Below are 13,840 nucleotides of genomic sequence, written 5' to 3'. Positions count from 1 at the left end.
CGGACGATAATCTGTTTCGCGCATGTGCGCTGATGTTTTCCCTCGCCCTTTGATCACGGTGTTCCTTTATAAAGGACTGCGGATCACGCCGTTGGCGGCTTTTTTTTTGTACACCTTCTTTCGGCAAGCATGCCGCATTAAAACTATGTTCTTCCTTCTCCTGGCGTCTTCTTCTCCCGGCTTGGAACCGAACTCGGCCAAACGTAACAGCTGGTGGCAGCGGTAAAATGGCGGACCCCCGGGAGCGCTGCGGCAGCAGTCGGTGAGGCTTTGGCTTTGTACTCTGGTACGCCGAGTGTTATAATTTCCAGTCAGGGAAATAGGAAAGGCGGCTTAGAGGACTTTTGTCACAGTTACGGTAGTGAACATGGATTTGAATAGCTTGCTAAAGGTAGATTTGTTGGCCGTAGCAGACGAGCTCAGCTTAGAGCTTAGCAAAGCTATTCGGAAACCCGAAATTGTGGGCAAAATTTCAGCCTGTGGGGCGAGTGCCGACGAAATTGCTGAAGCAGTTGATGAAGTGCAGAGGAAACGCAAAGTGAGAGAAAGAGAGGAGGAACTAAAACAATGCCAATTGGAGCAGCTAAAGCGGTCTCTGACCACTGAGGCAGAGCCGAGAGCCGTCAATTATGACATGAGAGGTTTTCTTCAGCCTTTTGTTATTGGTAGTGAATTGGGGCTCTTTTTGACAAACTTTGAGCGCACTTGCACAAGAATGGGCTTTGAGCTGACGTCCTGGCCTCAAAGACTTCCGAGTTTGTTGCCGGCGGAAGCCGCAGAAATTCTAGCTAGGTTAAATGCCGAAGAAGCGGAATGTTACCAGGACGTAAAAAGGGCCTTGTTAGCAAAGTACAAGTTGTCGCCTGAAGCTTTCCGGCTGAAGTTTAGGAAATCGGTTAAGAAGCCGAACGAAAGCTACTCAGAGTTCGCGTACAGGCTAGCAAGCTTCCAAGAAAATTGGCTAAAAGGTGCTGACGCGTTCGAGGACAAGGCAAAAATGTTTGAGGAAATCTGCCTAGAGCAATTTTGCTCGACGCTTCCTGAACAACTGAGGGAATGGATTCTCGATAAGCCAGATGTGAGGACGGCCCGCAAGGCAGCAGAGTATGCAGATGACTACTGCGCAAAACGCCGTTCTTTTGACGCAGAAAGAAACATGCGAGGCGCACGAGGCTCTACAGCAGAGCAGAAGGAATTTAGAAAATCTGAGAAGAAAGATAACAATACCACAAAGCAGGAATCTTTGGATTCACAGTTAAACCAATCTTTTGAGGCGCGGAAGCCTATCGTGTGCTTCAAATGCCAGAAACCAGGACACGTAGCTGCGGGGTGTCGCGTTCCAAAGGTATCGCCAATACAGTTCGTTATGGGGCAGGGCGAAGATTTGCTGCAACCTTACCTACATGACATGGAAGTTAACGGCCGAGAATGTAAGGTCTTGCGCGACACAGGTGCAACGTATGACGTGGTGCACTCTTCCCTAGTAAATTCTGGTGACTTCACAGGTGATTACGTGTGCTTAAGGCAAGCCTTGGAAGAAGGCACCCTGAGCTTGCCAGTAGCAAACGTAACATTGAAAGGGGCGTTCGGTGAAATTAAGACCGAAGCAGCTGTCTCGGATAACGTAATGCCTCAGTGTCCATATTTGCTATCAAACAGAACGGCAAACGAATTGCTGAATGCAGGCGTAACACTTCATATGAACCCTGTAATGGTTGTCACGAGGTCGATGGCGAAAGAAACTGCCGCTCACCAAGAGCCGTCGTCACGCGTTGTCAGTGCCGAGGATCAAAAACGGGGTCAATCAGATAATGGCGATGAGGCAAGCTCAGACACGCATGAATCCGCCCACGAGGAAGGCGAACAGGCACCGTGTTTCATTCCTCCCACGAGTTGCGATTTTCAGGCGTTATCTACCGTCGACAAAGCCACGTTGATCGAAGAACAGAAAACGGATTTAACCTTGACAAAATGCCGTCAAAGCGTCGCTAAGCAAGGTGCAGGCAGTGGCTCGTTCCATGAAAGAAATGGCGTTTTGTACCGCGACTTTCGGGGCAAGAAAGGCGCAAGCGCTGACCAAATCGTGGTCCCTCTAAAGTACCGCGAGAACATACTGGAACTTTCCCATCGGGCAGGCTGGTCTGGTCATCTCAGAATTACCAAGACAAAAGCGAGGCTGCTAAGCGAGTATTACTGGCCAGGCTGTTTTAAAGATGTGGAGGAGTTTGTTCATAGTTGTGACGTTTGTCAGCGAACTGGGAGACCACACGAGAAACACAAGGCCCCTATGACTGCAGTTCCTATTATTACTGAGCCGTTTCGTCGAGTCGTAGTGGACATTGTGGGGCCCTTGCCAGTGACGAAGTCGGGATATAAATATCTTTTAACGATGGTGTGCCCTGCAACTAAATTTCCTGAGGCAATGCCGCTGCGCTGTCTTGCATCAGCAGAAATAGTAGACGCCCTCCTTTTGATATTTTCCCGCGTGGGTTTTCCGAGTGAAATACAGTCGGATCTCGGCAGTGTCTTCACGAGCGAGTTAACAACGACCTTTCTTAACAGGTGCGGTATCAAGATACACCACAGTTCTATTCAACATCCGCAAAGCAACAGTGTAGAGAGGGTTCATTCTGTAATGAAGCGGGTATTGCGGGCTTTGTGCTATGAGAAAAAAAAAGAATGGGACGCCGCGTTACCAGCTATGCTTTTTGCCTTACGTTCGGTGGCACATGAATCGACAGGTTTTAGCCCAGCGGAGCTCGTGCACGGGAGGGCGCTGCGCTCCCCGCTTAGGCTAGTTCGTGAAAACTGGGAAGAGAAGGGTAGCGACCCGACTGTGGTCGAGTACGTTTGCAACCTACTGCAGCGCCTATACGACACGCAGGCTCTAGTGGAAGCTAATATGCTTGAAGCTCAGACAAAAGCAAAAAAACGCTACGACAAAAACAGCAGTGTGCGCCAGTTTCACGAAGGGCAGAAGGTGCTCATGTTGCGTACTTCTAAAGCTAACAAGTTGGAGGTACACTGGGAAGGCCCCGGTACGATACAACACAAACTTTCAGACACAACTTACGTTGTTAAACTGCCAGGTCGTAGGAAAGAAATACGTATCTATCACAGCAACCTCATGAAGCCCTATGTAGAACGTGTGCCGGTTGTGAATTTGGTGTTAAATCAACCTGAAGAAGTAGAAGCTGAACTTCGTGACATTCCCCGTGACATGACTTGTTTTTCTGTGGATGAAATCCTTAATTTGACAGCAGACAGTGCTGCTCTAAGTGAAAGCCAGCTTGACGATTTAACAAATTTGATAGCTGAGCACAGACACGTGTTCTCAAAGGTACCCGGTCGTACCACTCTGACGACTCATGATATTGAGCTTACACCAGAAGCGAACAACCCAACGTTGCACAACAGGAGATGTAAAGCTTACAGATGTTCACCGCGCCATGAAAAATTGATGAGGGAGGCAGTTGATCAAATGCTAGAGCTTAAAGTGGCCGAACGAGGTGAAGGAAGCTTCATGTCCCCAATGATAATTGTAGAAGCTAACGGTAAAGAACCGCGGCCGTGTATCGATTACCGTAAGCTTAACTCTGTAACTGTTACCAAAGTGTACCCCTTACCGCACATAGAAGACTGCCTTGAAAAGGTGAGCAAAGCTAAGTTTATCTCTATGCTCGATTTAGTGCGGGGGTACTGGAAAGTGCCGCTAACAGAGCGAGCGAGTGAATTGGCTGCCTTCGTGACGCCTTTCGGCACGTTCCGGCCTTTGGTTCTTCCCTTCGGTCTTAAAAATGCCCCCTTCGCCTTTTCGAGACTCATGGATCAAGTGCTAGCTGGAGCGGAGGCATTCGCACTACCGTATCTCGACGACATCGCAGTATTCTCAAATACTTGGCCGGAGCACGTGAACCATTTGCAGGAGGTTCTAAGTCTCCTTGGCGAGGCTGGCCTAACTTTAAAAGCCCAGAAGTGCAAGTTAGGTTGCTCAGAAGTCTGCTACCTAGGTCACAGATTAGGTCAAGGACATCGAAGTCCACTTGATTTAAAGGTTCTGCCAATCAAGGAATTCCCTCAGCCGAAAACGAAAACTGAGCTCCGTACTTTCTTAGGGATGGTAGGCTACTACCAACACTATATCAAGTGTTTATCGCAGGTTGCTAGCCCCCTTACAGATTCGCTGAAAAAAGACGCTCCTACACGTGTGCAATGGGACGAAGCAAAACAAGCGGCCTTTAAATCTTTGAAGGTAGCTCTCACCGCAAAGCCCGTCCTGGCGAGCCCAGACCACTCGAAACCTTTTCTTGTGCAGTGTGACGCAAGCGAAAAGGGGATAGGTGTAGTTTTGAGTCAGGAAGACGAGCACGGGCATGAGCATCCCATTTTGTATGCCAGCCGAAAGCTGTCTGCTCGTGAACAAGCTTACAGTACCATAGAAAAGGAATGCGCGTGCCTCGTTTGGGCTGTAGAAAAACTTCCCTGTTATTTGGCTGGAGCAGAATTCATTTTCATTACAGATCATCGTCCGCTCACGTGGCTTCAACAGATGTCCAACAAAAATGGCAGGTTGTTACGTTGGAGCCTCAGTTTGCAACCGTACGCGTTTACGGTTAAACATAAGAGAGGATCGCTGCACGCAAATGCAGATGGTCTCAGCAGGGCTTTCTCTCCCTCGGCGCCGGTCGGCCTAGTGGCACCAAAGCCTTGATTCAGTATTCGCATAGAACCGTAACTGTCGCAAGTCCTCGACAGCCAATTTTGTTCCGAATGGAAGGTTTCCAAAACACTCTGCGTATGAGGGTCTAGCCTGGCCGCACTCGGCAGTTGTTTGCGGTGTTTGCGGCGGTGCTTGCTGTATCGCCTATGCCCAGGACCCTGGCCCGGGATTCGTGCCCTCGGGGTCGCCTGCAGTTTCCTGCCACGCCATGCACTCCACATTTCCGCACATCGGCCTGAGAGACCACCGGACCCTGCGCGCGTCCGTAAAGGACGCATCCTTCGACTTGAAAACCGAGCACCGAGTTATCTGTCCTCGGATGGTCAGACGTCACTTCGCCGGATCCTTGAACATCGGTCGCCAAGTACTTTGGCGCTTCTGTGCACCTCGAACCTGACCATCAAGCGCGCAGCCGGCTGAACTGGCGAAAATCTCCGAAAGTGCCGTTACATCGAAGTCTTCGATGAACCTTTCGCAAAAACCAGTGCGTGTGAAGCCTTCTTTACCCCCTTGGTGCTCTTCCGTGGGGAGGGGCTGTTGCGCTGCGCACCGCTTATTAGCCGGCGCCCAAGTCTGGCTCATCTGTTCCGGACGATAATCTGTTTCGCGCATGTGCGCTGATGTTTTCCCTCGCCCTTTGATCACGGCGTTCCTTTATAAAGGACTGCGGATCACGCCGTTGGCGGCTTTTTTTTGTACACCTTCTTTCGGCAAGCATGCCGCATTAAAACTACGTTCTTCCTTCTCCTGGCGTCTTCTTCTCCCGGCTTGGAACCGAACTCGGCCAAACGTAACAGCACCGATAACTTCGAAACTCCTGCCGATCGCTACCAACGTGGTGACGCTAGGCCTACGACGTAGTAGGAGAGTCCGAACATGAACATACGCGACGTTCACGCTGATGCCGATGCTGCTGGGGCTGTACCCGTTGAAACGGGTTCCCCCGCGCATGGCTGCTGCTGCTGCGGATGATGATGATAGGTGTAAGCCTCAGGGATTCGGACCGAAACTTCAATGGAACTTCGTAATAATGAAGCATCTTGGTGATTACGGGATTAAAATTACGTACCCTATTCTGAAATATTCGGTAATCTGAAATTCGTAGTACTGAAAGTTTTTTACATTGAAAATATAGGCATTTTGGCAGGGATTTTAAAAAAATTCGTAAATCTGAAAAGTTCGTTAATGTGGTGTTCGTAGTAACGAGATTTTACTGTAACTCTACCTATGACTAAGAGATCAAATCAGGTCGTATCAATGTCTTCCCTCCTTTTTTTCCACCAATACTCTAAACCTCTCTTGCTTATCTCGACTGCTCACCGGTTGATGCTTCCTTACAGTTTAAACCCAAGCGCTTCTGGAAGGTGTACATTACCTACTGTTCTCACTGGGTTAATCCCTTCACATTCCATTAGGATGTGTTGAGTGGTCTTCGTATCTTTGCTGCAGCATACACATGCCTCATCTAGTTCCGAATATTTGCTCCAGTATGTTTTGGTCCTTAGGCAAGCGATTTGAGCCTGAAATAGCAAGGCACTGCCATTTGTGTTATCGTACAGATTTTCCCTTCTAATTTCTTTCTTCTCATTCTTGTAAATATCCATTATCCTTTTTGTTTCCATTCTTTGCATCCAATTAACTGTCTGTATATCTCACTTTCTTTCTGATGACTCTTGGTTGTCTATTTAGTCTGAATTATCCTGTACTTGGTTGCCAACTTTCTTGACCTCTTTCTCCATTCTGTGTAAACGCTTTTCAAGTACAGATACTTGTGCACTTCGGCCACCCATTTATTTCCCTCCATGTTCCCGACTCTTTCTTCAAAACTAATTTTGATCTGTGCTTCTCCGACTTCAAAAGAGTCCCAAACTATGTCACCCTGCCCTGCCTCATTTGTGGTTTTACCGTAGGCTCCCAAAGCCAACCAGCCTACCGATCTTTGGTTTACTTCCAACCCCGACCTCCGAGATGCCAGCACCACCTATCGGTCAAGTCGGGAAATAGGCGCAACTACGGCATATGGCCTCTGTGATTGGAAGACTCCGGACAGCTTGTAATGTTTCAGCACAGATTGGCGGACATGGAAAGTACAAATATGATGCGCTCCTGGCATTCATTGCACTGCCTCTCGCACTTTCTGGACGCACATACAGCTAGAATCACTCAGGTGCACTATGTATGCGAAATTCAAAGCGTAATGGATTAGCGGCACGCACGTAAACCATGCTAACACGCTATACTAAAACTCGCTTTTTGCAAAGTTCATTTGCAGAATGGTAACGCTATTTCCCTTAACCGCACTATAACGCTAACATTAAACTAAAACTGTCCAATGTGTGATTACCCAATTCTAAAGCGCGCCTTTCTTTCACCCTCACTAATAGTGAGCCAAGAACCACTTTCGTGGCATTTCTATGCTTTGCCCCATAACACGATTTTATTTCGACGAAGCTGACTTTAGGAAACCGACTGCCACTGGGTAACACATATTAGAGCCTTGTCAATTTTTCTAGCTAAAAATCAGGTTCGCATTATATTTCTACTTTTTTTAGGAGCTTTAATGTTATCTCTATGTTAGTTTTTCTACTATGGACACATACAAAGCGGGTGCACGTTTGATTCGGGGCGTGTTAAAACAGAGCAAATACTGCCAAGTGAATCAGCACAGGTGTGTTCTGACAATTTTTCTGCATCTTGTTCAATTGGACCAGCCAGATAATTAGATCAATTTGTTGGTCCAGTCAGGGTATAATTAACAGAAGTCACCTGTATTCGTATTCGAAAAATATTCAATTTGCACTTGGTTCTCATTATTCAAGTTTGCTTAGAAATTGAAAATTTGATATTTGCTCACCCCTACAAATTTTGCTTATGTGACACATCATGTTTCTTTTTCTGGCTTGTTTTGCAGTAACAGTACTGTAATGGGAGGCCTTCACATTGAGTGTAAAACACCCCCTGTACTTAGATTTAGGTGCATGTTAAAGAACCCCAGGTGGTCCAAATTTTCCGGAGTCCCCCACTACGGCGTGCCTCATAATCAGATCGTAGTTTTGGCATGTAAAACCCCATAATTTTATTCATATTGAGTGGCCAGTGAACAGTGAATTCTGAGAGAAGTTCTGAACGTCTAAAGGCAACATTCTATTCTAACTAGTTTCAGCATATCAAGTGTGCCTCTCTTGACATTGTTGAAATGTCAGAGAGCATCAGATACAGCAAACTTGATAGCCAGAAGGCTCACATAAGTGTCTTTAATTGCTCTTTGCCAATTCATATTGTTATGTGGAAGCACAGTAGGGAAACTATTTACAAAGTGTATTTACAAGAGGGTAGCAAACACTGGCCAACATGGAAGCTAGCCAACATCCAGCAAGGCATGTTGTCGTCCTCAGATCAGCCAGTGGCCGCGCTTATGGGTACATCCCACTAAATACAAAGGTCAACATGGTCTTCGAGTAGCATGTAGCAATATCATTGAAGCCAATATCATCAATAAGGACAAAACTATGTTTTACGGAATGCCAAGATCTGTGATAGTTTCCTACCAGTGCAGAACTCGACTTGAGAATACTGCAGCAATTCTCCAGAGTAATGTACTTCCTGAAGCCCTCCTGTCACCAGGTCCTTCACACTGCGACTTTTGTGTATTGATAATCGACAAACTTTCGTTTACTTTGCATTCCTAACTCCACCATACTGTAGCTACTAGTATAAATGAGAAAACTACAGCGTACAAGCAAAACAACAAAAAGCAGTCAAAGGCAAACATACCACAGATACCTGTCTGGTTGGGGACAACTGAATTAAAGGGATACTGAACAAAACTTTTGCCACAAAGATTTTTAGCCTAAATGAAAGCTTGGCTGCTGAAATTGGTTGACACAACCTTGTTTTCAGGCAGAAACTAGCGGAAAATAATGAATTTATTGCATTTTTTGCAAAATATCGTGTCGAGAGGCCGCACCATGAACTAGAGGAAGAGACGTTTCTGTGACGTTATCTGTACCGGATACCGGCATGCAAGCCATCGCCCGAATATCCACCCCCATGGATGGTACTGACTGGCACCGAACGACGTCTGAACTGTGCAGTTGCTCGCCGCCACATACTTGTTTTCGCAAGCGAAGCTTGTGCCCAAGCCTTATATATTGCCATTTGTGTTGTGTGCTGCTTTTAATGTGATAAGTAAAGCACCTGGCACAACGGAGGAGAATGCCTCTACGCTGCTGCGCGCAAGGGTGTGAGAAAAGTACTGTCGGGCGAGACAAGCCATGTCGTACCTTTCCAGTGGAGCTGAAACTTCAAGGATATGAATTCGCGCTGTGTGCCCATTGGAGCCAACATGGGTACTGTCAAAGAGTGACTTTCTTTGCTCCGAATACTTCGAGGACAGTGACTATCAGACGAGCATGTCAGTGAAAAGGCACTGTAGTGGCAGGGTTCTTGAATACTTTTTATCTGGTCATAAAACTTCGCCGTAACGCTATGGGAGAGCTTCATATAGCACCCGCAATGGATGCACCACTGTGCTGGCACAAGTAGAAGGTGGACTGAAGCAGACGCCGAACGGACATCACAGGCGTTCTGTGCATATGCTCGCTATTGCGCAAGGGTCAACTACCTGTACCAGCCTGTGTATATTGTCGACACAACTTGCAAATCGCCGCCCTGTTTCCGTAGTGTACAGAAACTTAAATGCGAATGTTTCGAAACAACTTCAACACCTTGTTACAACAACGCCTGCTGCTGCTGCAAGCAGGTACACATGACATCACAGCGGTTGGCGCGCAACCCCATGCTTGCTGGCGTGCAGCCGCCGCGTGTTCACAATCCACCAAAAATACAGCCATCCGTTAATATGTGAAATAAACACCGGGTATCGGAACAGTTGCGTCTTCCGAGTCGAATTTCAATGCTTACCTCATTTTTTCATATTTCAACTGAAATTTATTTAAAAACCCGACGTTTTGTAGCCCGACCGGCTCCTTCAGGGGTGAGATGGCGTAAAGCGTAGCAGTGCTTATATGCATTTCTGGCACTTTGACAGGTGCGCAGACACTTTTCATAGACCTTGAAAGTAAATGGCGGGAAGTGCTCCTGACGAATTATTTATGTTACCTGTTGTCTTCTGGATGTCCCAGGATTCCAAAAGGAGCCGCCACTGGTGGTTGTTTTCGCTCTCCAAGACAACAGCGCAGTCGGGGCTAATCTGGCGACCAAAAAGGTCGAAGTGTTCTGCCACAACCCTGTGTTCTCTGTGTAGATGGCGAAGGTTGTGTTGCCGAATTCTTTCCGGGAAGTTTTTAGCTTCGCCAACTTTTCATGTGCATTGCTAAAGCAGGTTGGCTGATATGCACTTGGCTTTGTGGGTATACAACAGAAAGCTTGGGACCTCAGCAGAGGTGGGACTGCCCAAAGTCATTTTGGAGCAATATTTAGAGCAAGTGAAATCGCGTTTTGGAGCAGACAAAATTGCATTTTGGAGCAGCTTGGAGCAGATAGAATTTCATTTTGAAGCAGTTTGGAGCAGGCCAACTTGAATTTTGGTGGAATAATGGAATATGGCAGCGTGCTTCAAAACCACGACGAAACACAGAAAGCAATCGACAAGAAGCGCGTAAAATAAGCGCGCTTTGTAGCTATAACATATTAAAATATGGAAGAGTGGTCAAGCGGCGGCACGGCGCATGCTTTCCTATAAAGCCAAGAAGATCGATGGCGCTACGATCGAACTATATATTCCCGCGCCGACAGTCATGATGATAGCGGAAAATGTTCCAAAAAAAATCGTCGGCCCTTCCACTCCGAGAAGATGGATGATAAGCGAACCTTATCACCATCACAACAAATGGAGGGTATACGTACCCATTCACAGTGCTCCACACAGGCAAGTTTTCCCTTGATTAAAGATTCCTTACACGTACTGGAAACTAAATTCACCAAGGTCTTCTCCACAAGTAGCGTAATGTTCATTCAACACTTCCAAGGCATTGTGTCGCTGTTCGTCGGAGCGGATCACACTGATGAGGGACAAGTTGTTCTAGAACCACAAACGCTTACATTCGATGTCTCGAGTTTGCTGAGCAGCATGGTTAGCAGCATGCGCCTGCTATGGCCACTTGCAATTCTTCAAAATTAAATTGCTTCAAAATTAAATCTGTCCATCAATCACGTAAGACAATGAATGGCTCATACCCCCTCATTAAGCAATGGCTCATACCACCCGTAAACACGGCCTTCCCATTATGACGAGAGAAGAGAAGTGAAATTCTACGCTGGAATGCTTAGCGGCAACGGAGCGAGCTGTAGCACAAGCGCGTTCGCACCAACGAGCCAGCTGCGGAAGAAGACGACGACGACGCTCCAGCCATTGCTGATGATGAAAGTTTTTGGCGTACAGGCGACAGACGGACGAATCAGCAGCCATATACAGCTTCGCTGTAATATGCAGCCCATCGACGCGGTAACATAATTTCTGGATCACCATGTGACCACAGACCCAGAGAGCTGCAATCGACCCTGGGCTGGTACAGTTGAACCCACTTATAACGATACCGGTTTTAACAATATATCGGTTATAACAATGACAAGCTGCTGAACCGTCAACTTTTGTATGTTTTATATGGTGAAATAACCCGCTTACTACAATGCCCCCATGCCGCAATATCAGTTATAACAATGAAGTCTGGCTACTAGGTGTCCGTGCCAAAAGGGAATGGAATGCAAACTCCTTGAAAAGAAAAAGGAAAAAAAAAAGGAATTTGAGCCATTTCACACCGCCGCACGCTGTTTTCCATCCTTCTCCGCATCGCCAGCCTCGCACACCTCTGTCCAGTCGTCCTTCCACCCCTCCGAACACGAATGGGCTGCGCCTATAGCTCTATGCCGCGCCACCCTCCGAAATGCAAATGGACCGTGCCAACTGCACTGATAGCGCTGGGCTGGCGGAGCACCGCAAATGTGTGACGCAATAGAGCCAAAACCGGCGTTAGCGTCCACCGAAACGACACGACGAAGTTCACATCACCATAGTCATCCGTGACACTCGTACTGGAATGACAGAAACGCCAGAACACTTCTTTGCTTATTTATGCCCTTATTCTTGTGTTTACCGCCGCGCATAGCACCGCAGTGGCCGCATGCCTTCACGACTATGAAGTCACCATCCATGATCACGTCGATAGCGGCCGCGATTTCATACACAGCGGTTGCGGCAAACAGTAGTTTCGTTTTGGCTCGGTACCCCTGTCAGCCGCGTGCCTTCATAACCGAGTAGTCGCCATTCATGATCACGTCGATACCGACTGCGGTTTCGTCCACAGTTGCAGCAAACGATAGTTTCATTTTGACTCAGTGCGTGTGTTGGCCACACAACTACAGAACTGCAAAGTCGCCATCCATTATTGCGTCGACAGCGGCAGCGGCAAATAGTTTAGTTTTTACTCGGTGCATAGCTGTCGAGGATGAAAAGCACCGCCTACATCGCGATGTGCGGCGACCTGGCGACACAGGCGAAAAAATAGTCGGTATGTGCGCGCGGTAGTGAAAAGTGTCTCAGATGAAGACGTGTGCCGCAGCCGCGCTGTGACAGAAGTCACGAGGCTGAGTCCTAATCAGCCACGAAATGACGAGAATTGCCGCTTCTGCACTGCTTTTGTGCAGAACAGAAACAGAATTATGCTGATTCATTCAGTAAATAAAAGCGCGTTGACGTAGAAAGCATTTGTTTATTGTTTTTTTTGATACCCTCGATAATTCTACATTTAGTTAATACGGACACTTTCTCGGTCCCGGGAAATCCGAATTAACGAGTTCTGGAACGCCGACAGCGGCCACTTGTTACATGCGATCAGAGCGTGCAGGAGTTAAACGAGTCAACACAATCAGTAGCCAGATGGAGGAGCACTGACCTCCCTGCCATTGTAGTTATCACACAACAGCTCTGCCATTCCCCCTATTTTTTCTTCATGCAACCCGATTATAACAATTATCGGATATAACAATTGAATTTTCATGGCACTTCAATGTTGTTATAAGTGGTTTCGACTGTATAATGTATTGGCGTTTTTCACTGGTTGATCTGGCGCAGCATTTTTTGCTGGGTTAAGTTAAAGATAAAGAAATTTTGTGGAGGGATCTTGTTGCTCCATTCTAAACGAATCATCCAACCAAAACAAGAACAAATTGTGGCCCTACTGGATATATATTCCGTTATGAGCCTATTAAAAATCATATAGTTGCTATTCCAATGTAATACAGCATTCAGTACTATTCAGTGACAAGAAGGGGCAACTATTATGAACTAAAAAATAAAATAAACTTATATTGTAGGATAAAATCCCCGTGCATGCTCCCCCCGCATACAGCGGCCAAGCTACAGTGAAGCGATGTTATGTGATCAAATGATTGAAGCACCGGCGCTTCCAGTGGCGGCCCTCGTGCCCAATATTCAGGAAATCACAGCAACACGCTTGCAAGTGGTGAGAAAGTGAGGCACACTCATTGCCCTGGCATTGACGCAATGCTTTCAAAATATGAAGACTCACCTGGTCCCAGTTGCACTTGCCCCATTTAGTGGCCAGGGCTCACAGGCGCTCGTCCTCCGCGTGTGTCCAGGGGCTCTGGTTTAGGCGCACATCAAGCAAGTGGCGCCACCTCCTCTTGCAACCAAATGCCGTCCGGTGTGAGCGCATGTCCACAGCTGCAATGCGCAGCCAGTCGATGGGGCGTGACAACTGCTCCAGGCTCAGGTTGCATGTCTCAGCCACCTGCAGTCAGCAGATTAGGTTAAATTGGCTGCCTCTTTTGACCATTACATTTCTGTGCACTAGGAAAGCTTCTTTTTCTCATCTTGACATCAAAGTAGATTCCCCTTGACATCAATTCCATTAAACCAAATCTCCTGAGCAGCTGCACAATTTGGGAATCTGTCAAGTTTCTCATAGAAGTAAACCACACTTGCTAGACGAGCTTCTGATAAGACAGGTTTCCAGGGCCTTTCAGTTAAAAGAGTCTACTGAAATGCTGAATGTCTTGAGAGTCTCTGCTGCTGCTACATATAGGGCTCACTGTTTATATCGCAGTGAGAAGGAAAGGATGGTGGAACATGTGAGGGAG

The 13,840-nt window shown here is 47.2% G+C and overlaps 1 protein-coding gene across 1 annotated transcript in view; it reads right to left on the bottom strand.

Annotated features, from left to right (window-relative positions):
- The window catches only part of LOC125942316 (uncharacterized), a 56,780-nt gene extending 43,384 nt beyond the window's left edge, over window positions 1–13,396 (bottom strand). Inside the window, exon 1 of the mRNA XM_049660476.1 lies at window positions 13,270–13,396. The gene's annotated coding sequence lies outside the window, so the exon portion shown is untranslated. The remainder of the gene's footprint in view (window positions 1–13,269) is intronic.
- Between the last annotated feature and the right edge of the window lie 444 nt (window positions 13,397–13,840).

Source organism: Dermacentor silvarum, chromosome 1 (genome assembly GCF_013339745.2).
Source record: "Dermacentor silvarum isolate Dsil-2018 chromosome 1, BIME_Dsil_1.4, whole genome shotgun sequence".
Lineage (NCBI taxonomy): Eukaryota > Metazoa > Arthropoda > Arachnida > Ixodida > Ixodidae > Dermacentor > Dermacentor silvarum.
The sequence above is the reverse complement of the archived record's forward strand: the minus strand, read 5'-3'. Positions and strand labels throughout refer to the sequence as shown.